This window comes from Schistocerca serialis, chromosome 8 (assembly GCF_023864345.2).
Source record: "Schistocerca serialis cubense isolate TAMUIC-IGC-003099 chromosome 8, iqSchSeri2.2, whole genome shotgun sequence".
Taxonomy (NCBI): Eukaryota; Metazoa; Arthropoda; class Insecta; order Orthoptera; family Acrididae; genus Schistocerca; species Schistocerca serialis.
Window position 1 is genome coordinate 293,674,744 of NC_064645.1, and position 25,125 is coordinate 293,699,868.

General features: G+C 41.1%; 1 protein-coding gene across 1 annotated transcript in view; it reads left to right on the forward strand.

Moving 5' to 3' along the window:
• LOC126416973 (skin secretory protein xP2-like) overlaps positions 1 to 25,125 on the forward strand; it is a 162,166-nt gene that overhangs the window by 29,052 nt on the left and 107,989 nt on the right. The gene's annotated exons all lie outside the window — the stretch shown is intronic.

Here is a 25,125-nt window from a genome sequence, read left to right on the forward strand (position 1 = left end):
GCCCGCGAAAGGCAAAGGTCCCGAGTTCGAGTCTCGGTCTGGCACACACTTTTAATCTGCCAGGAAGTTTCATATCAGCGCACTCTCCGCTATAGAGTGAAAATTTCATTCTAGAAACATCCCCCTGGCTGTGGCTAAGCCATGCCTTCGCAATGCTAGTGCTAGTGCTAGTTATGCAAGGTTCGCAGGAGAGCTTCTGTAAAGTTTGGACTGTTAATGATCAGTCACATTGCTTCACAAATTTCATATAGTATGTTACGCCTACACCTGAACTGCAAGAACATGGATTGGGTCTCCGCCTTTGCCAGCAATTGTGAATCCACTGTTTGCTTTGGTCCTTTGTCTGGTGTTAGTCATGCACCCAGAAACTGTCATGGTGATTAGCCATCTAAAGAGTCATCTGTATTGGCCCAACACAGTTGCTGCATTTCCACTGATACCTTGGTTCGGTTGGATTTTGATTGGGCGTTTTCTGTCAGTGAGCCCAGTGGTCACCAACGTTTGACACGGTGTAACTAACCTGTTGCTACGGGTTATTACGTTATTATTGGGAATGTAAATACTTATTGCTTGGGAAGTTAACGTGAGAAGATTAGGGTCGCCACCGACTCTAACCATACAACTAATCGAAGGTTTGGTCGAGTCGGGAAATAAATTAATTTGATCACAGACCAAAAACTCACAAAAGTGCATACGTTGTGATGTCGCTCATAGCGAATACAATGTAATTAATAGTATTGCCCGTGCACTGTTCACGACAATCAAACATTTAAAATAAAATAGAAAATGCATGAACACTGCATAAGATCAGCTCCCAGAACACACCTGAAAATAAGACTTAATCTAAAGCACTTGTTTTAAAATAAAAAAGGAAACTAATCACTGGACCTGTGTGTAAGGAAACGCGTTGGATGTGCTAATGGGAAAGCTATGAGGTGAGTGGCTTAGGTGCAAAAACGTAACCTCGGAACACAAGAGAAAATTGTGGATAAAATCATTTATTCCTAAGACGTTAAAGAAAAGCATCGATACATTCACCATTATAATCTACTCCTAAAATCATTGGTGTGAATCATTCATACCACTGCTGTTGCCTGATCGCAATAACTCGTAAAGCAGTACACGTTTCGCAGTACACCCGCGTGCCCACGTGGTTTGTGGAGATGCACTTCGTAGGTATCATGTCCAAGTTGCAACAATATCGCACCACACAATCATGAACGGTTAAAGTTCTTTAAAACAAGCATGAGACCGGACAGTTAGTGATGACAGTAGCCCAACAAAACTTTAATGTTCAACCACGTGGTCGGCTCCCCACGGACGAAAGATACATAAAGCAAGGAAAATTTACGAGAAGGCAAAGCTATTAATATTTAGAAAAATGAAAGCTTATGCAGGCACAGCTGAAGGCAAACAGACATTCATACAGAAGCGAGTGCTCACTTCTTATCGCCACCTTTGTGTGGCGCTCTTCCGGTGGATCCAAGTCTGCTATAGAAATTTACTAAATGAAACATCAGCCAAAGTTTTGCATTCCTTGCTGCGACAAGGCAAAGCAATCTTTCAGAGTTGAAAAGCGAGACCAAAAGCTAACAGCTCTCCCCTCGCCAAGTAACAACGCGCCAGGCGGTCAGTCTAACTCACCCTTCTTCGACTGGAGCACAGCTGTGGACGCTTCCCGTACCGGCGGCAGACTGCCTCCCGCTTCTTCTCCAGCCTCTTCCACGCTCCGCGTGGCCCGGAAAACCCAAAGATGCTATTTCCGCCACCAACCTAACGCAGGTGGATTTCTCACAAGTAGCGAAAACCTCTTTGCCTACTTGACCACTACGAGAGTTGGCTATCTGTACAACTCCTGCTGACTCTGTACGGCTATCGCAGACTTTCTGCAGCAGACTACGCCACCGTCCAGCAACGTGACACACAACCACATTCATTCAATCACACCACTATGATAATTATGATAAAAGAGAAACAAGGAAGGAAAGAGAAATACTAGTGAAAATGGGCTACCAGACTAATGAAAGGTGGCTACAGGACCCTTTCAATGGTCGAAATTTCTAACAAGATGCCGAAAAATCGATGGCTCATTTTCACATTTTGCACTACCGCCTCGATTCTGAGAGCACCGGGCCTCAACTTCTCTAGCGATTCCCGGCAGCTCACGGGTGATGGTCTGCCACTTCGTGTTTTCGTTGGTTAGACCTTTTAATCACACTCGAAGTGTCTGCGACGCGTAACCCCTAAGCCATATGAAGGTGCAGTATTGCTGTATATTTTAATGTGCCATTCAAATGTGATTAACGAACGTGATACTCAACTTGACCATTGGGTTGCATAATTTATTTTGACTCTTCTAGTGCCCTCTTACGGTACTGTCCAAGGACTGCAGACATGTATTGGAAAACAAATACAAAATTAACCTTATTTTTTGACCCTGTAATTAAAGCTTTAGACTACATCTCGTAAATGAATAGGAGATGAAACGCGCACTGCTCTTCTTTGGAACTTCTCTATCTTCTCTCTTAACCAAACCTTGTAAGGTTCATGGACCTCTGATGTAGCTGAGTGGGGTTCAGAAAATCTAACATTTTTAATAGTTAGCGCTTTGTTTAAGTCATTGCGTTTTTATTTGGGTGAGTTATGCTGATTTAGGCACTAGTTACATAATGCGATCATAAATGTTACCTATTGGCGCCCTCAAGGAAATGGCCGTCTCCTGGAATCTGTTGTACACATTTCATTATTTTAAAAACTCCCGCATTTTTCTAGAAATAATTGTCTCTGATTCTACTCAGTCAAGAACAATGAGTAACACAGTGACTTTATTACACTCCTGGAAATTGAAATAAGAACACCGTGAATTCATTGTCCCAGGAAGGGGAAACTTTATTGACACATTCCTGGGGTCAGATACATCACATGATCACACTGACAGAACCACAGGCACATAGACACAGGCAACAGAGCATGCACAATGTCGGCACTAGTACAGGGTATATCCACCTTTCACAGCAATGCAGGCTGCTATTCTCCCATGGAGACGATCGTAGAGATGCTGAATGTAGTCCTGTGGAACGGCTTGCCATGCCATTTCCACCTGGCGCCTCAGTTGGACCAGCGTTCGTGCTGGACGTGCAGACCGCGTGAGACGACGCTTCATCCAGTCCCAAACATGCTCAATGGGGGACAGATCCGGAGATCTTGCAGGCCAGGATAGTTGACTTACACCTTCTAGAGCACGTTGGGTGGCACGGGATACATGCGGACGTGCATTGTCCTGTTGGAACAACAAGTTCCCTTGCCGGTCTAGGAATGGTAGAACGATGGGTTCGATGACGGTTTGGATGTACCGTGCACTATTCAGTGTCCCCTCGACGATCACCAGTGGTGTACGGCCAGTGTAGGAGATCGCTCCCCACACCACGATGCCGGGTGTTGGCTCTGTGTGCCTCGGTCGTATGCAGTCCTGATTGTGGCGCTCACCTGCACGGCGCCAAACACGCATACGACCATCATTGGCACCAAGGCAGAAGCGACTCTCATCGCTGAAGACGACACGTCTCCATTCGTCCCTCCATTCACGCCTGTCGCGACACCACTGGAGGCGGGCTGCACGATGTTGGGGCGTGAGCGGAAGACGGCCTAACGGTGTGCGGGACCGTAGCCCAGCTTCATGGAGACGGTTGCGAATGGTCCTCGCCGATACCCCAGGAGCAACAGTGTCCCTAATTTGCTGGGAAGTGGCGGTGCGGTCCCCTACGGCACTGCGTAGGATCCTACGGTCTTGGCGTGCATCCGTGCGTCGCTGCGGTCCGGTCCCAGGTCGACGGGCACGTGCACCTTCCGCCGACCACTGGCGACAACATCGATGTAGTGTGGAGACCTCAAGACCCACGTGTTGAGCAATTCGGCGGTACGTCCACCCGGCCTCCCGCATGCCCACTATACGCCCTCGCTCAAAGTCCGTCAACTGCACATACGGTTCACGTCCACGCTGTCGCGGCATGCTACCAGTGTTAAAGACTGCGATGGAGCTCCGTATGCCACGGCAAACTGGCTGACACTGACGGCGGCGGTGCAAAAATGCTGCGCAGCTAGCGCCATTCGACGGCCAACACCGCGGTTCCTGGTGTGTCCGCTGCGCCGTGCGTGTGATCATTGCTTGTACAGCCCTCTCGCAGTGTCCGGAGCAAGTATGGTGGGTCTGACACACCGGTGTCAATGTGTTCTTTTTTCCATTTCCAGGAGTGTATTAAATGCTCTAAATTGTTCGGTTGTCAGGCTGTTCACGGAAAATGTCAGCAGTTTCGTCATTGTTCTGCTATCTTGTAAATGAGAGTTTTTGCCAAAAATTGGCGAAATAGAGTACCAGACCTTTTCTTTGTCACTTCCTTGTACAGATTTTAGTGAGTTATGGAAAGGAACAGTCCCGACACCCATCATAATACGAAGACAGCTGCAGTAAACTGCCTGACACCTGTCCCCAAGTCCAATAAGAAGATCCTCTCCACTTTTACGTATCTTAATCTCAACAGTAAATGTCTCAACAACAAATTTGCATTTAACACTTTATGGCTTGCTGAGATTTTATTGGGATTTACTTGCTAGAGCCGTTGTATCATGGCATGAAGAATACAGGGATATTATACTGCAGGTGTAACAATACACCAGTACTTCATCCCAAATACAAAAAAAAAAGTCTGCGCTCAGTGAGGGTGGAATATCAAAGTCTTAAACTATAAAGTTCTTAAACTGTATAGCGTGCAGCCTTGTGCAACATCGAGTCAACAGTTCTGTAGTCCAGTTGTCATGTCTTACCAGTAATATTGCGAACTAATGAGACGAAAGCTATCTTGTTTGGGACCAAAGACGCACTTTGGACACACTAATTAATTATGCTTACTTATAAGATGTAGCAGTACTCTATCTTAAGAAAAAAATTGACTGAATATTTATCAAATTTTTATGGTTTCTGTACTTACCATCAAATTTATTTTTTGAAGTATCACATGTTTTTGGACTCAAGTAATCAGCTGAATCAAAAATTGAACTTTTGGAATCTTTTCCCATCTTGTATAAATTTCTGTAAATGCCTTGGCATCTATTAGACAACATTTAATACTCATTTGTTGGTAAATAATAAATAAATTACATATTACATAAAACAATAGTTTTCACCATTGTTTTATGTATATTGGACAACTGAATTAAGTACTCTCCTACCAATATTTAATAATTCCATAAATCTCAATATAACTTTTGCAGACATAACCACACAACTAAAAGACCAAATTATTAATGAAATCAGTAATGTATAACCAGTAGGGAGCTACTATGTACCTCCATTGTCTGTAGATAGTATGCAGACACTAAAAAAGACTAAAACATTAACAAGTCAAATATTCAAACTACTTGAGTGAGTTTTAAGTTCACCCCTCTTCTCATTACATTTTGGATGATGTTTAGAGGTTGCTAATTCAGTCAATATCACTGAACATTATTTTGTTGGAGATGAAGAACCTACACACAAGTGAGTGAGGAAAGATAAGAACTATTATTACACTTTGAAACATCGTTTGTAATCTACTTAAAGCTGTGCAGTACAGCTTGTATGAAAGACATGTTCTGGTAAATTAATCACACCAAGCCATTAAAAGTTTGTATTTTATTACTCTGCAACTATTGTCATTTTAAACAGTCATCTTCTAGTAGAATATGGGTTCAATACACAACCAATACAATATTTTTTACTAAGAAACAAGAATAAAAGTGTAACAAAATATGGTATCCATTAAAACCATTAAAAACTTACCTTTAAAATTAAAAAATGTGGTGAATACCACATGCCTATAATTTTGAAATCTATGTTTACCTAATGCCAAGTGAAAATGTAGCCATATAAACACTAGTAGGATAAAAGAAGAACATACATATCATATTAGCTATATTAACATTTAGTCATAATATGCCTTGCATATAGTATGACATCATCAAGTTCAAAACTGAATTAGGTCTCTACACTCACTTATAGATCATACAGGGTATCTAGAACTGTTAATGTATAAGGTAATTAGTATTACTTTATATATATATTAGCAGACAACTCCAAAGATATGATCCCCAACACTAATGCTAAACGATAAAAACAATAAGATGGCCTATAGTGATAAAAGAAATTCAGAAATTTTAGCAAAAACATTTGACAAACTACTAAATTGTGAGGATCCTCCTGAGGTTCTTGAAATAAACAAAGAAACTGCAATAAAAACTCCAGTAGAAAATATAAAACCACCGACAATTCAGGAAGTCTACAAAGCTTTGAGTGAACTCAACAACTAAGAAGTAAGTGGAGAAGATCAAACATTTGCAGAACTCTGGAAACGTGCAGCAGAACCCATGAATATATCACTACATCAATGCATAGTTAAAATCTGGGTTAGAGAAGAGCTACCAGAACATTGGACTACAGCTATTATACACCCAATGCACAGAAAAGTAGAAAAATCAATTCTGGACAGCTACAGAGAGATTTCACTATTGGTTTGCACATATAAAATATTGGCAAGAATTCTCTACAATAGCTGTAAAGATCAACTTGAAAAAGAGCTAGGAGAATAGCAAGGAGGATTTAGACTCTGGAGAAGCTGCCCAGAACAGACCATCACATTAAAATTAATAATGGATGCCTAGAAAAGGAGACAGAAGCAACTAGTCATATTTCTCATAGACTTCAAAAAACTTATGATTGCATGCTATGCTGGACATATTAAAAAATTTTGGACTTCAACCCAAATTAATAAAACTGATAAAATTAACCCTTACAAACATCAAGTCCAAAGTAAAATTCAGAGGAGAACTATCTGAGACATTTACGATTAAAACAGGGTTAAGACAAGGAGATGGTCTATCACCACTGCTCTTCAACCGTGCTCTTGAATACTTGATGTGATAATGGAACAAAGAAAAGCTTAGAAACATAACAATAGGAACCAAGAAAGATGATCCACCTTAAGTTTTTGGGATTCACAGCTGACTTGGCATTACTAGCTAATAATGTACAAGAAGCTAAAAATCCAATAATGAACCTGCACAATATAGTGCAGAAATTATAACTCCTGATATCTTTCAAAAACACCGAGATGATGGTAGCAGACCCACTAGCAATAGATCACGTAACAGTAGACAACAGAAAAATTAGAATAGTGAAGGAATTTAAGTATCTTGGAGAGATTATAACACACAACTTGGATGAAAAACTTCTTGGCAAGAAAGAGCCAATAAAATGATAAAAACTCAAAAACTAACATGGTCTGTATACAATCAGAAATGTCTATCATGTCAAACAAAATTAAAACACAAGATGGTGGTTCAGCCAGAGGTAACATACACAAGCGAGACTCTTTTTAAAGTCACTCAGAGAAACAGAGTCGACAAAATACTAAAAGTAGAGAGAAGAATAGCTAGAACACGCATAAATAAAAAATACCAGAAGGAAGGGCAATGGCAGATAGTGCCAAATGAAGTAGTGTACAGGGATGGAGCCCATCACAGATACTATATGTAAAAAGAGGATTTCTGTCTTTGGCCACGTAATGAGGACACCAGAAACTGGATTAGGAAGAAAAATTATGCATAAACTGTGGAATCTGAAGCAACAATTAGGATGGATCAAGGAAATTAAAGAGGATATGGGAGAACTAGATATAACCTTGGATGATCAGCAAAACAAGACAGAAAATCTCAAGAAACTGAAAGACAAGAAAATAAGATTTAAGCCAAAAGTAGACAAACAATACACAGTGACATGAATATTTACAGATGAGAAAAGATAGGAAAGATCAGAATGAATGAAAAGATACTGGATAGTTAAGAAAGAACGAAACATGCACTTAGTGAAGAAGAGGACCAGGAAATGATTGACTAAAGTGGTCCAATGACGCCATAAAAGCAAATAATAATATATATTAGCTACTTCACCTCCATATTATATTACGCTTTACATGTACATTCTCTGAGAGTGGAAAACATATCATTATAACATTATAAATCAATAATTAAATTATACAGATTAAGTAACTTATGAAAACAGTATATCACAAAATATAAAAACAATTTAGACTGTAAAAACTCTTATCCATATGTCCCATATAAATCTTGACAAAAATTGTGTAATCAGTATATGATATGGTAAATGTTAGGGACTTTTATTATGATATTATAATCTGTTATATTAAAAGATATCATATTTAGTACATATATTAAAAGACATATTTAGCATATGCTCAAGGTTTCTATACATATGTACTAAGGTGTTATCATATAAATAATCTAGCACTAATGTATTCCCAAATACTGATCATTTCGGAAGAGAAGCAATAACTGTAATATAAATGTACATTTTAAAATTTAAATCTTCAGGTATAAGTAACAAATCAGTTTACTACTGGGAGTGGTATCTCCAACACCTAACTTTCATTGGTTTTTGACACATGTTTACTGGAACAAATTAATTGTAATGCACAGTTTATAGACACATTGACTAGTGAGATATAGTGGCTAGGCTACCACACATGTTGTGCACTGTGCATACATTTGTGTATTCTGTAAGTGTCATAGTCATAGATTAGAAATTTAAGTTATATATAGTGTTGTTTTTCATTGTTATTTTAGTGAGGGCACCATATCTAATAAATGAGTCTGCAGCACCTCTACATATGTTTTCTGTTATTTATATGGCTATTATTACCATCACAGTATAAACTATGTTTGGAGAAGATAACTCAGAACACTATTCTGTGTATAATACATGTGAATGTAATGAGTAACGGTACTAGCAAGGTCAGCTTATGTATAGTTCCTAGAATAATTTAGCATTAGTTACACTATTCAGTAGTGGTCAGTAGTATTTCTATTAGGACTCAACAGCCATATTTACTAGAACATTGCCATTAGTTCATTGCACATGATTATTACAGGTATTACATGGTAACTTCCCTTGTGCATTCAGCACACAAACAGCCTGACATAATGTGTATACAGTAAAGTATAAAATCATGTCAGTATATCAGATACACAATGTATGATACTGTGCGATGAAATATCTTATTTATGTAAGGGAGACAGATAGCCTTGTAAGATTAATTTTGTGTGATGGCTTTGGTGACAACTAATAAAATTATTAACTGTTATAGTTCTGCATACTCAACATACTACATGTCAACGTACTACATGTACATTTTATTGACACAGTGACATGTAGACAGAAGCACAGATTTTTGATCACATCATTATTATTTTAATTGAGATGTTTGACTTAATGTAGGTTTTCATATCAGTTGTAACAACAGAAGAATGTATGTAGTATTTATGGTTTGGTAATGCAAGGAGCAACCTTTACAGACTAAAAGACACCTCATTTGGAATTGTTCATTCCCTAATATTTGTGTTTCATTATATGTGGCCAGTGGTCTAAAATAAGTGTGAACAAATTAGGCAATATATGGCATTGTAATGTGTTAATTTGTCATTGACAAAATTTCATTAAAATTCCCAATAAACATCTCATTTCTGAACTATGTCTGTTCACGTATTATAAACTAAAGCCAATTTATTAGTAAATACATTTTCTACAGGATAGTTGACACTTAATAGAACACTTGACTATACACTTGACTCATTCAATGATTTTAAGTTATGGAGTAATGTAAGGTGGAATGACTACATAAAAGAAATTGTAGGAAAATCTGATACTAAGCTGAGATTGTTTTTCATTGTTAAGCTGAGATTAATCGGAAGAACCCTAAGGAAATGTACTACTACCGCGTTGGATTTGTAGAAGAGAAAGAAAATATCTAAGAAAGATTTGTTATGTTTTGTCCAGGAATCGTTAAGTAAGTTCAAGAGCTTTATGGAGAAGCCCAACAAACTACAGCAGCAGCCACTGCAAGAGGCGCGCTGTGTACCACAGCGAGGTTTTCTGCTGAAATTTCTTGAGCGTACAGTCGAAGAAGAGTGGTGCGATGTATTGCGTCCTCTCATAAACGTGGGGACTTCAAAAAGTATGTTTCACACGTCATCCTTCGCTAAGACTCTTCCGCAACGAGAGTGGTGCGTTGTCAGAAGAAAGTACATGTTCCAGGTTTTCTGTAGACATAATTGTGTTCTGGTACGAATAACAAATACATCACAGTGTGAAAGTGCAGCGGCGCGATAACTGGACATATACTCCAAACCTGAAGTACGCGGGGCAACGCGATTCTTGTGGGAAAACGTCTAAACTGCATACTGATTCGCTATACTGTGGCAATGTGTGGACCAAATACAGTGTTCTGTCCAGCCACAACGGAATGGTGTCAATAATTTGACCAAGGCCGCACGGACCTGTGTAATGCTGATAGGGATGACTGGAGGAACTGGTTCACAGCAGTTGCAGAATAACTGTTGCGAGAGTTTCTTAGCTGATGTGCATCTCAACAACTGGCGCTCATTTCATCAGTTGAGATCGTCTGCAATCTCGGAAATTGTCCTCACGCTGGGTTGCTCGATCCCTGTCAAGTATACACAAAGACTCAGGTCAACAAAGACCAAGAAAGGTCGAATAGAGGAAAAATTTGGTATAATTTTGTATAGTAGTAGGGTCGAGTGCCATGAACAACACATAGGGGATAATCAAATGAAAAGGAGACACATGGGTAAAAGGTAAATTGCTTGATATTTCAAAAGCCATCGCCGTATCTGTTAATACATTTATCTCACTGTGAGACAAAACGGTCAACGTGTTCATGGAAAGATGTTTGCGGTTGTCTATGGCACCGTGGTTGTACCTAGACGTTCATCTCTTCGGCCGAAACAAATGGAGGGCCACGAATGTTCCCAAAAGTATCGAAATCGGCTGGGGACAGACTGGGACTGTATGGAGGCCGTGTAAACGGTTACCAGTGAAACTTCTGCAGTGTAGACGAAACATCCTTGGCAACATTTGGGCCCGCCTGAGGCTGGTGTGATGCATTTGATACCACTTACGCTGTGAGAAATATTCGAGCAATTTATAAAGAGGAGACAATGAAACTGACATTGTCGAATACATAATGACAATACGTTACACTTGCGCCAGGTCCTTCAGTGTGGTAGACAGCTGAGACTTCCAGCTGTTGAGCTTCGTTACTTGATAGCTCACTTAAGAACTGGAACTAATTACTACTGAAAACAACTGCACTGTGAAAACATGAGCCCATTGAAATTATTTTGTCTATTCATGTATGAGAACTGGAAATGATTGGAAGATATAGTATGTCTGAACTGAAAAGCGAGCAGCGCTTGTGGTGAGGGAGGTTGCCTTTCCCGAAAGAACACTACAACTGCCGTACAGGTTAACAAGGAATTGGTTCGTAGAACAGTGTGAAGTGATTAATGTGGGTATTGTCCACATGCGCTTCTCGTGTTAGTATTGTTAGTAACTGATATCCGTATGCTATCCAGTGTTAAGGCGCTTTATGGAAAATATACTCTGCACCAGGCATGTCTGCTCAGAGAGTCACCACTGATTCATGGATTGCTCTGCAGGAGAGTCGGTCTGTCTTTGTGAAACAGCCTGTTCTTGTAACGTAGTGGTGTAGAGAGATAGAGAGAGAGAGAGAGAGAGAGAGAGAGAGAGGATCCCCTGCTGTGTGTTCAGACCTACGAAGGGTGGAAGTGCGATCTGTCTGCCCTCACGGGTCCGCTCTTTCCCCACTCTCCCAAAAACCTTCCTCCTGCCGCAGTCCCCCACCCCCCACCCCCGCTCCCATAGCCCGTCACCAGCCACCGGAACACAGTTAGTTTATCCACCAATACGGTTCTGCTTCGCTTAGATGTGGTGCACCCATTCAATACTTGTTCTTAATAGTAACTTTATCTCTTAAAATATGTTTCTTAATAATCTGCTATTTTTTCATTCCCGAAAGGCGGAAACTTCAGTCCTAGAGAAGAAGTGAAGAGTGCATTTTTGTAGGAAACATAGTTTTGTTTTATTTTGCAGCTTGAAACATTTGCTCCAGAGGCTGCAGTTTTCGGGTTATTCACGAAAAACATAAAAAAGTAGCTTTTAAACGCTCCCTACCCCGTCCACCCTCCACTGTCACACAGTGGTGGACACAGAAAAGCCTCAAGAGGGGGCGCTAAAGATATATTGAACTACCTTTAATTTTACCGTAAAAAAAATAGTCAAGTCACATGCAAAAATTAAGAAAGTTTTATTTAAACGATTATACTCAAGACAGTACCATCTCATGATATAAAAAAGTTACAGTTGTGGTTCACTTCCTTAAATTATGAATTCCATGCGCCTATTCTTCCTGGCAAATTACATTGTCAACAGGACAATCAATGTCAGGGTGAGTGTTCAACAGAGCTAAGCCGTTAAGTCGATCCTCCTTCATTGTCGACCTCAGCCATGTCTTTGCACGCCGTGATGTTGAAAATCTTCTTCCTATTGTAACAATATACACAGATAGACAAGGAAATATTTTGTACAGCGTGTGCAATGTAGGACAGTCAGATCTAGGACAAATAGACAACGCTTGCATAACAGAATCACGATCATTAAGGACGTTTATGCTCGTTTGCTTGTATTGAATCTCTCCCATTAGTCTCTTTTTAATCACAGAGTGATTCTTCTTCAGAGAACGGGAGTTCAGTTAAGCACTGATTCAGTTTATGTACCAGATCATTAGCGTCATGTTTTAGTAGTTGTGAGTGCAAAAGTATGTTAAGTTTTAGATGATAAATATTTTCTTCAGCAAATCGTTCTCTCATGTCATGGCCCAGTGTTGGAATAAAATTCTTCAGTCTTAATATTTCCGCTTCTGGTTGTATAAAGTAGCTTCATATTCGGCGAATAGTCAGTATCTATAACGCTACGTATCGAAGGTTCTCTACACAGGAAACCAGTAGAATATTCGCTACTTTTGTCGAACAAATGCCAGACAGAATAACGTATCGATATCACTAGAATGGCCGCGACTTTTCTCGTAGGTAAGTGTTAGCTATCTATGTGCCTGGCAGAAGCGTATAAAATACACTCCTGGAAATTGAAATAAGAACACCGTGAATTCATTGTCCCAGGAAGGGGAAACTGTAGTGACACATTCCTGGGGTCAGATACATCACATGATCACACTGACAGAACCACAGGCACATAGACACAGGCAACAGAGCATGCACAATGTCGGCACTAGTACAGTGTATATCCACCTTTCGCAGCAATGCAGGCTGCTATTCTCCCATGGAGACGATCGTAGAGATGCTGGATGTAGTCCTGTGGAACGGCTTGCCATGCCATTTCCACCTGGCGCCTCAGTTGGACCAGCATACGTGCTGGACGTGCAGACCGCATGAGACGACGCTTCATCCAGTCCCAAACATGCTCAGTGGGGGACAGATCCGGAGATCTTGCTGGCCAGGCAGTTGACTTACACCTTCTAGAGCACGTTGGGTGGCACGGGATACATGCGGACGTGCATTGTCCTGTTCGAACAGCAAGTTCCCTTGCCGGTCTAGGAATGGTAGAACGATGGGTTCGATGACGGTTTGGATGTACCGTGCACTATTCAGTGTCCCCTCGACGATCACCAGTGGTGCACGGCCAGTGTAGGAGATCGCTCCCCACACCATGATGCCGGGTGTTGGCCCTGTGTGCCTGGAATGGTAGAACGATGGGTTCGATGACGGTTTGGATGTACCGTGCACTATTCAGTGTCCCCTCGACGATCACCAGTGGTGTACGGCCAGTGTAGGAGATCGCTCCCCACACCATGATGCCGGGTGTTGGCCCTGTGTGCCTCGGTCGTATGCAGTCCTGATTGTGGCGCTCACCTGCACGGCGCCAAACACGCATACGACCATCATTGGCACCAAGGCAGAAGCGACTCTCATCGCTGAAGACGACACGTCTCCATTCGTCCCTCCATTCACGCCTGTCGCGACACCACTGGAGGCGGGCTGCACGATGTTGGGGCGTGAGCGGAAGACGGCCTAACGGTGTGCGGGACCGTAGCCCAGCTTCATGGAGACGGTTGCGAATGGTCCTCGCCGATACCCCAGGAGCAACAGTGTCCCTAATTTGCTGGGAAGTGGCGGTGCAGTCCCCTACGGCACTGCGTAGGATCCTACGGTCTTGGCGTGCATCCGTGCGTCGCTGCGGTCCGGTCCCAGGTCGACGGGCACGTGCACCTTCCGCCGACCACTGGCGACAACATCGATGTACTGTGGAGACCTCACGCCCCACGTGTTGAGCAATTCGGCGGTACGTCCACCCGGCCTCCCGCATGCCCACTATACGCCCTCGCTCAAAGTCCGTCAACTGCACATACGGTTCACGTCCACGCTGTCGCGGCATGCTACCAGTGTTAAAGACTGCGATGGAGCTCCGTATGCCACGGCAAACTGGCTGACACTGACGGCGGCGGTGCACAAATGCTGCGCAGCTAGCGCCATTCGACGGCCAACACCGCGGTTCCTGGTGTGTCCGCTGTGCCGTGCGTGTGATCATTGCTTGTACAGCCCTCTCGCAGTGTCCGGAGCAAGTATGGTGGGTCTGACACACCGGTGTCAATGTGTTCTTTTTTCCATTTCCAGGAGTGTACGATGACGCGGACGCGCATGCTACATAGGAAAGTACAACTAACCGATAACACGATTCAGTCGAGTCGACTGACGAAAGAAACGAACGAATAGCGTGCGGGCTGACTGGTGGGGACGGCGCGGGTGGCAATGCGGGAGGCCCTGCAACGGCGCGCCCCCCATATGTATACGACACTGCTGTCACGTCTCACCGGTCAGGATATTTTGTAACTTGTTCATGGAATTCCCTGGCTGTAAGAAAACTGGGACTACACGAATTTTTTCCTTTTAGTTTTCCTTCCTTGACTGTTCTACATTGCCACAAAGCGCAAGAGGCGTCGAAAATTGAGAAAAGACACTATTCTTCTCCACGACAATGCAACGCCGCACACAACGCACAAATCACAAACTTTCTTTGAACATGTCCAATGGATTTCTGTCGTATTCCAACAGAACATTCTGTAGAAGGCTCCGACCGTTGTTTACAGAGTCTTGATGACTATGTCGAAAAATAGAGTTATTTGTCGTGTACTGCAGCATTCAATACATTTACTTGAACCCCAGACTAACGTGTAACTTACTTTTCAAATTTCCCTCTTACATCTCGCGAAATTATCAAGACGAGAAAATATGAGAAATTGGAGCTCGTGTGGTTCTTTATGCACAGTCGTTCTTTACGGACAGTCGAGGGGAGGGGGCTGTGGCAAAAGGTTGTAACACCAGAAGTAAACAGCCCTCTCCCCCCCCCCCCCCCACCACCACCGCCACCTCCCGCGCCACGCACTGCAAGCCATCTTGTGGGGTACTGTTGTATGAGTATACGAGTAGATGCAGCTGTACAATCTCTTAGGAATTCTAAGATTATCTTGTAACCATAACTTTAAGTACAGAGCTGTGTTCACGTCCTTCAGAGATATGTAAGTTACGTCCTACGGTGTCCTTGAGAACTACATATTCGTTTTGCTGAATTTCTCAAATGACTACATTTTACATTTGTACTGTTGTTACGAGTGGTTATTCATGATCGCGATTCCTACCTGTTGTGTCCTTCTGAAGTGACAGCTGACTATAAAGTGCGTCTATGCATAACGGTTTAAATGGACAGTGTCTCCATCTACAGCTTATGCTTTGCAGGATCCCTAATGCTGTGTGACGGACGGTGCGTTGTGTATCTCTGGGCTCTTTCCCCTTTTCTTGTCCAGTTGTGAATGGTTCCCGGGAAGAAGAGACACAAGTCTTCGTCTTTGAAATAGAAGAAGCACTTCATGTGACAACTTCTATCGAATTCATATCGTCAGCGCCCTTCATTTTCAGTATTCGCCCTCCAGGTGTGACAACTAACTTAACGGCCCCACAAAAATTTCAGTCAGTATTACAGACGCCAGTGAGTGGTGAAGTTCCGCTATGAAAAATGTACTGCTACGGTCACCAGCAGTCGCAGTTGATCTCCATATCCTCTCGAATAATTTCAAAAAATAAATTAAAGAAAACGAGGAATTTAATTTATTAAACTTGTTTTGAACAGCTTTTCATGGGAACAGTAGAGAATGTTTTACTGACCCAAAGTGGTCTGTGTACATCTTTTCAGTGTGCTAATACATTTCCTTTTTGGTTTATTAGTACTCAATTCTTTTCTCATTCATTAGCCTTTAACTTTAACTTCAAGTATTTACACAATTTGTTTTGCAACCTCGATGTGAGTATAGAAATGTTGTCAATAGCAGCACTGTATATTGCCGTAACTCTTGTTATCAATTGTATGGGGGAGAGTTAGATTATATGAAATGGCAAGGGGCTTGAGCCTAGCTACATAAACAGACTCCCCCTGAACTTTTAAATTAAAATTCCCACTTAACATTACGGTACGTAATTCTGTTTATAAGTTAAAAACTTTGATAACGTGCGTAATCTTTTCAAAAGTAGCTCAAAATCATTACATGGCGCCCAATGTATCGTTGCCATTACTTTGTGCTTTCCATCATTTCTATTTCTACAGCATAAGCTTCAAAACGCTAATTACTGAAAAACTAGAGGTTTATTTTGTATTACTTATTAATGAAAATGATACCCATGGTCTCAGCCTCTCTCAATAGCTATAAATTCTAACGCGAAGTTCTCAATCAATGTCGGCAAAGCGAAACGACGCAAAACTACACAACTGCTCTTAATGACTAGAGAAATGATTGGCAGCCTTACTGTCTGCTAACCGGCCACGCAGCTATACTGCATGTGCGAATCGCACGTCATGCGTGACATGGCCAAGGATTTCCATTTAATGAGCGATCGAGCAGCACGATTTGGCCGTTCATGTGCGATCTACGAAGCGATTGGCTTCCCATGTGTTTAGTTCAATTCGTGTGTAGAGCCTTTTAGTTTGTCTCCCCCTCCTTCTTTCTTCCGTGTCTAGACAACTTTCTTGGCATTTAAATCGTCTTTTTAGCTAGATAATGTGTAGTCATGTTTAGTTTTGGGGTCATACATTAAACTATTTCCAAAATCAGGAAAAAATCTCTAATTCACTATGGATAGTAATAATAATGATAGTAATAATAATAATAACGATAATAATAATGGTAATGATAATAACAGGGTACACCAGATGTCATGATTGTGGAGAAAATCTCACTAACATTGCCACGTCCGGTGATAGTACAATGGACGAGAAAGAAGTTGAAAATGAGCTCAGATACGAGAACTTGAAAATCGAAGCACAGCGAACCAATGAAAGTGGTCCCAGTGGTTCTCGGCACACTATAAGTCGTGCCAATAGATCTGGGTCGGCACTTGACAACCTTTGTCACTGATATAATACTCAAGTGCGAACTATAAAAAGCAGCTTCACTAGTATCTGTTTGAATTATGCACCGGCGCATCGCTACTGATAAAATGCAAAATCCTGCATATTGACCTAATCTGCTGTGTCTATTGTTGTAATAATAATAATAATAATAATAATAATAATAATAGTAATAATTACAACTGTGAAAATTGTGTGTTGTAGCTTCTAGGACACTGGTTATAAGTACGGAGGATAAATAAAAATTAAAAATCAAATTGATAACACGGCAGAACGACGGGAAACGCAACGTCCATCAGTCATCCCAGGGAAACATCAGATATTACAACAGTGGATAGATACTGGACCATTTTCTGGGAGATTATTAACGAATGAAGCGAAACTCCTTCTCAAGAGACACTTATTAATTTAAGTCGTATTATTTCCTCCTTCTGTTGATGCTAATACAAATTTACAGTTGTGTGTGACTGAAGAATTGTGAACTTTCACTGTCAGAGGTATCGATGAGCGAGTGCCATGTCGATATCCACACCAGAGCACAAAGACGAGTTGCTTTCCCTTTTGTCATTGTCCGTTTGTATATTAATTACCTCTGCTGGAAAACACACTGAATTCTTAACGACGTAACAAGTGATGAAAGGAATTAAGCAACTTCTAAAGCAGAAAACAATTAACTATAAAACGGATACAATTATTTAAGCTGTTTGCCACGCAAAGAGTTAATAATGAGGCCTGTTTTGTTTCTGGTTCTAGATTTCTGTGCACGTGTCATACTATACGCTAAGATGACGTTTCTTGCATGATACTACACATATGGTTCTTCAAGCTGCATTGCTAGAAACAGCAGTAATAACTTTAGTGGATTATTTAGTTTTTTGCGTTTTTATTCAAAAGTATGTCATGATCTCAGAACAAACTATTAGAGCGTTTTTGACACTTGCGTCTCAGCAGTCAAGAGAATTAATACAGCACGAAATTAGCCACAGCATTATAAATTAAAGATAATGAAGCCTATTCAGTGTCAAAATCAGCCGACTATCACTTAAATTTACTCACATTAATAAGTAACGTTTTCTTCTCAACTTTCTAGTCTTCTTTTTCTAGTTTTAAACATTGGTGACTTTTGTCAGTTGAAATATGTGTAAAGGTAAAAGAAATGTGGAATGCCGCAAATTAAATTAATGCTGACGGTAATGATGTTATTGAAAACTACTTTTGCCAATGAAAGAGTTGAAATCTGTCTTTACCAGCTCCTTCTGAAAAGTGGAAAAAGTATAAAGAATGTTCAGAAACAGTCTGCAGAGCTTGTAATGGTGTTGCAGGGTAGGTTGTGCTGAGGGATAACTGTTAAGAAAAAAATTCGATACTTCGCATCGTTTCCGAATTACTCAGTACTAGACAATCAGGCGTTCCACGCTCAAGTTCACGTGGTCCGGCAGAGGCGGTGTCGCCAGAAGTGTACTTCGTTTGGTTTCCTACGACCAGAGAAGAGAGCAATACAAAAACAGGACATGGGACGGTAGAAAGGAGCGCACCCTAGCCAAAGGTTGAGCATTCTCGCACGCTATTATCTACGCTGTGAGAATAGCTGACACTAACTGAGGCGTTGAAATCAGAAGAGGGACATGTCACTCAACAGTAGTGTTGAGATATAGTGAAAAAAACTGTAATCTTGAATAGTATTATTCCCAAATCTTATAGTTAATTCCCACGTGCTCATCAGGAAGAATACAATCTTACAACAAAATTTGTAGTCATAGAATAAAGGCAAATAATGGAAAATGATGAGAGAAAATGACTGACATATCCCTTTCTTGATCTAAACCACACTCATTTTATTATAAATATCGTCTGACTAAAAGAATTTTCACGCAAAATATTAAGTATTCCAACATGTTTACACACATTCCTGTTATTTACAAACATTCATAATTAAACAATACATATAAAAACAGACAAAACAGTGGAATACAATATCCTTTTTAGTGCCTTGACTTGTAACATGGGGAGTTAATTCCACGTTGTTTACTTGCTAAGCAATCCTGTTTAGTATGACGGACACATATGTCCATCAATTTGTCACTCTTGATCTCTGTCCCAAACTTCACTTCTAGATTCATTCTCTTCCACTCTAACATTTACTTTATTAAAGGCACATTTTTTAGAACTTTATCAAAATACTCCTGAAACTGCAAAGGAATAATATCAATGATGCGTGCGACATCCCATAATTTCCGAGGTTTCAGAGGAATGAGGTACATGTATGCTCTCGGCACTTCCAGAAAATGAGGGATTATCCCAATCTTAACCAGAGGAAATTCATATTTCACCATTCCATTGCTACTGGGTGAAACGGAGACGCATTTTGACTGTACAGTGCACTCGGATATTTTCTTACTGCGTTCCGCTACAGCGTTGCCACCGCGTCTCAAGCTCTTTCATGTAATATGGTGACTTGTCTCTGTGACAAGTCCTCTTTCTGCACAGAAAAAAATTTAACACTGGTTTAGACAGGGAAAAAATCACTGAACAAGTCCCGTTTTAGAACCAACAGATGCGGCATTGTGTGAAAATAACAACGTCAGCAATAACTCATATACCCGAAAAATTATAAGTCCCTTTTTTTATATCAGCGCCTCAATTGTATCTGGCGGGCCGTTTGAATCTGCCCGCGCAACGGTGTCTCTGGCTAAAGTCAGTGCCAATTAACTGGGAAACGGCGCAACGTATCGAATTTTTTCTTAAAAATTATTTCTCAGTGCAGCCTACCCTGCAACACCATTACGGGCTTTTCGGATTGTTTCTGAACACCTTGTATGTAGACCAAACACGAGTGTGTGGACAAGAAACTTATTTGCGTTCAAGACCTCGTAAAATTTTTGAATGAAAGAGAAGATATGCCATTGATAAGAAAACTAAAGAAATAATATGACCAGAAAAGACAGCCTTGGTCTCACAAGGATCGAATTCTTGAAACTGTGGGTACGGTTTTGGAGGTTAAGGTCCCAAGTATCACAGCTTTTCAGTCATTTACCCTGGTTAGCCGCTATTTACAAGTAATCGACGAAAGAAAAATTCTCAGTTTCGTATGATTAAAAAGATACAAGAAAACAGAGCAGTCAGGGTTGTGGTGTAATGGTTAACGAACATTTCTGACGTACAAATGTCAGGTGCTTCAAACTTTTTTAATTTCAGTTCTTTACTGAAAGTACTTTCATCATTTGATTACGTAGGCTTTCCCGGCGTAATAAGTCTTGAAAGTCCCTTCGGGTTTGCTGCCGGATCCTAAAACCAACTTGACTCGATATTTCGGCGATCCAACTGTTCGCCATCTTCAGGAAAATGCTGCTTATGCTGATGAGTCCCGCTGAGAACTGACGCCAGGTTGCAAATCGACGTCCTATATAGGCCACCGTTCAGTACACGGCGCATGCGCCGCCCATCGCAGTTTGTGCCTTCCAAAACATGGAGGTGGCGTCGCCCTTAGTGAAACACTGCTGACTACAACAGCCGGAAAAATCGGCGGTAGCAGAACACTGCCTAAATGAGGGACACAAAATGAAATTTGAGGAAACTGTTGTGGTTGCCAACATTTCCGGCTTTTGGAACAGTGTGTATAAAGAGGCGATTGAAATTAGGTTGACTGATAATTTAATCAACAGAGACAATGGGTTTCCTCTTAGCAAAACGTGGAATCCTGTATTATCTCGCATCAAAACTGAACGTTCTTCGGTGCGGCCTTGATTGCAATATATCGTTGCCAGCAGTGTTTCACTAAGGGCGGCGCCACATCCATGTTTTGGAAGGCAGAAACTGTGTTGGACGGCGCATGCGCCGTGTACTGAACGGTGGCCTATATAGGACGTCGATTTGCAACCTGGCGTCAGTTCTCAGCGGGACTCATCAGTATAAGCAGCATTTTCCTGAAGATGGCGAACAGTTGGATCGCCGAAATATCGAGTCAAGTTGATTTTAGGATCCGGCAGCAAACCCGAAGAGACTTTCAATACTTTCATCATCATTTTCATTCCTAAATTACTTTCAATGTACTTTTTTTCCATTTCCCATCCTTCATCATTTCATTTTAATTATCATATTCACTATGTCATTGGCTCCTCTTTAGTCTTCCAATCATTCTTTTTTCACTTGGAATCTTTGTGCATGTGATTTTACTTATTTTTATTTATTAACTTTTACGTATTTAATTTCTTTGTCATTTTGTTTTTTCGTCCATGTTGTTGCATTTATTATTTCCATTCCGCGTGTTGGTTGGATTTCGTATTATTTATAATCCCTTCTTTCGTTTAAATCTTCATGCGTCTTTTTTTGTACATAGTGCAAGAAGAATTTCTGTTTTAAGTGTTTGTATGACAATTAACACTGAAAAAATAACGGGCGTCTTGTAACGAAAACTACATTTTTTACACGATTTCACAGCTAGTGTAAAAAGATTATTTCGTCTTTTATTTTTTAATCGATTTTCAAAGTTTTAAGCATTATGGTAGATAAACAAAAATAATTAGAAACACACGCAAAAAGATTCAAATCATTCTTTTTCCAACATTAAACAAGAGCAATTGGAATTGTTTATACATTGATTAAAATGACATGACAAAGGATAATAATTTTTTAAAAATTACATGTAAACCAGTTAACTGAATAAAAATAATGATGAAAGAAATTGTGATGAAGATTTTAAAATAAAAAATTTTAAGGCACCTGATGAGATTCGAACCCACAGTCAGTAAGTAAGTAACAAACGTACCTCAACCACTGTGCCACAACACTGCTCTGCCTAATATTATCCTTCTTAGGGGTCTCGAATATAACGCAAAATTCTGGATTTTCCTTTCGTCCATTACTTGCAAACAAGGGTCCACGAGGGTGAACAACTGTAGGATGTAACACCCGGTTCGTTAACCTACATCAGTGTACTGATTATTTCATAAATTCGAACCCCCCCCCCCCCCCCTGGGGACCTCCTCTTCCCAGTCTTCCTGAAATTTAGAAAATTCCTTGTGAAAGCGATAGCAGCTACATTGATCATTCCATATATGCGGTTTGAGAACTGTGGACAGAGCACTGACGCCACATCAAGAATAGTTATTTCGACTAATCTTGCTGCTGCAGAACACAGGTTCATAAACAAACAAATCTTTACTCCTGATTGAAAGAAAAGCACATCCCATGCATCCGCCTACTGGGATTCTACCTCCAAAGAAGGCGTTGAGATCACTATGTGCAATAACAGTCTACGTCAGACTTCGTTGCGTTTGAAAGCGGGCGCTCGATGCTAACCACTGCTAACCTCTTAACCACCTCAGCTGTTCAAGCACACCCCCATGACCGAGCCAAACTTCCATATGTCATACTGTCTACGACGCCATTGTTCGCAACTTTACTTAGATTCCCGCCACAGGGTTCCAAGGAGACAAACGTATTCAACGCTAGCATTACGACTGTCATTTTGCCTGTCAGTGCTTGTAATATTTACTTTGAACAATCCCTGAAGAAACAGACATTGATGATGTCCTTGCGGCTAAATTTATGAAATTTATTTGCAATTGCGGAATACTTCTAACATTAGCTGCATTAGGTATACGTCACCAACAGGTAATATCTTCATACCTAATGCACTAATGTCAGAAACAGTACGCAGTTGCTAATAAATTTAATTCTTCTTTTTCTGCCTATCCATTAATGGATGCTGGCAACCACGAGATGCATATTTGTTCTACAAACCGCAGTATGTAGTAGTTGTTCTACTTTCTCCTATCCACTGATTTACATTATTCAACGAAGATATTCTTGTATCCCTTTTTCTTCTTTTGCACCAGATCTTCCCTTCTCCTATCTATTTTATATGCATATATTCTGAGGTGACAAAAATCATATGATACTCCTAATATCATGTCGGACCTCCTTTTGCCTGTAGTAGTGCAGCAACTCGGCGTGGCATGTACAGAACAGGTCGCTGGAAATCCCCTGGAGAAATATTGAGTACTGCTGCCTCTGTAGCCATTCACAATTGTGAAAGTGTTGCTGGTGCAGGGTGTTGTCCACGAACTGACCTCTCTACTATGTCCCATAAATGTTCAGTGGGACTCATTTCGGACGAGCAGGGTAGCCAAATCATTCGTTTTAATTGTCCACTATGTTCTTCTAACTAATAGCGAACAATTGTGGCCTGATGACAGGACATCATTGTTTGGGAACATGAAGTCCATGAAGGGCTGCAAACGGTAGTCGAACACACCAATTTCCCATCAATGAACGATCCATTTGGATCGGAGGACCCAGTCCACTCCATGTAAACACAGACTACACCATTATGAAGCTACCATCAGCTTGCACTGTGCGTTGTTGACAACTTGGGTCCGTGGCTTCTTGGGATCTGCGACACTCTCCAACCCTTCTGTTACCTACTCATCTGACCAGGCCACGGTTTTCCAGTCGTCAAGGGTCCAACCGAGATGATCACGAGCCCAGCAGAAGCGCTACTGATGATGTGCTGGTAGCAAAGGCATTCGTGTCGGTCGTTTGCTACCATAGGCTATTAACGCAAAATTTCACCTCCATTGTCCTTACAGATGCGTTCGTCATACGTCCCACATTGGTTTCTGTGGCTATTTCACGCAGTGTTGCTTTTCTTTTAGCATTGGCAACTCAATGCAAGCGCCGCTGCTCTCGGTCGTTAAGTGGCTGTCATCGGCCACTACGTTGTCCATGGTGAGAGGTAATGCCCGAAATTTAGTATTCTCGGCATACTCTTGACACTGTGGATCTCGGAATATTGAACTGCCAAGCAATTTTCGAAATGCAATGTCCCATGCGTGTAGGCGCTACAGTCTGGAACCGCGCGACCGCTATAGACGCAGGTTCGAATCCTGCCTCGGGCATCGATGTGTGTGATGTCCTTCGGTTAGTTAGGTTTAAGTAGTTCTAAGTTATAGGGGACTGATGACCTCAGATGTTAAGTCTCATAGTGCTCAGAGCCATTTTATTTGAACCCATGCGTCTAGCTCCAAGTACCATTCACATCCCGTGTTGCGACCGAAATCACGTCGATAACTGTTTCACGTGAATCACTTGAGTATATATGACACATTTCAAACGCATCGACCTTCTTCACTGTTGGAATATTTAGTGTCCACCATTCAGAACCAATTAGAAGTCTAATTCAGATACAGCATCTCACTATTCGAACTCTAGGGTTAAGCTCTAGGTCTATATCTGTGAGAATTTTGTTGAATTTCATGAAAGCTTTACGGGAATTCTCTAAGCGACATTTTATCTCCATATCTGATCTCTATACTTCACAGAGCCACATGCCAGATGTACTTCAATATTTCTACTCTTTATATTAAGCTGTCACTGAATCGCAGATTTGCATTTGTAAACGAATCAGGATGTCGTGTGACAATCATAAAATGCCTCTTTTTGGTGCTGACATTCAGATCTAGATTAGTGTTGTAATCTCCTACTAGGTATTCCGTTTCTGTTAACAAAGATTTTGTGCTTACTTGACAACATAATTTGGCGCTGAAGATATTTTTCACAATATGACGTTTACCAGTGTGGGAGCTTGCAGAAAGTACCTGCAATGAGAGAGACCACCTGGAAAATAATTCTGGAAAGGCAGTACACAGTTGAGAAAAGCGAAGTTCAGAAAAGTTGGAATCTTCAATGTGGCAACCATCACAGAAGTCACAGCACCTGAAGTCATT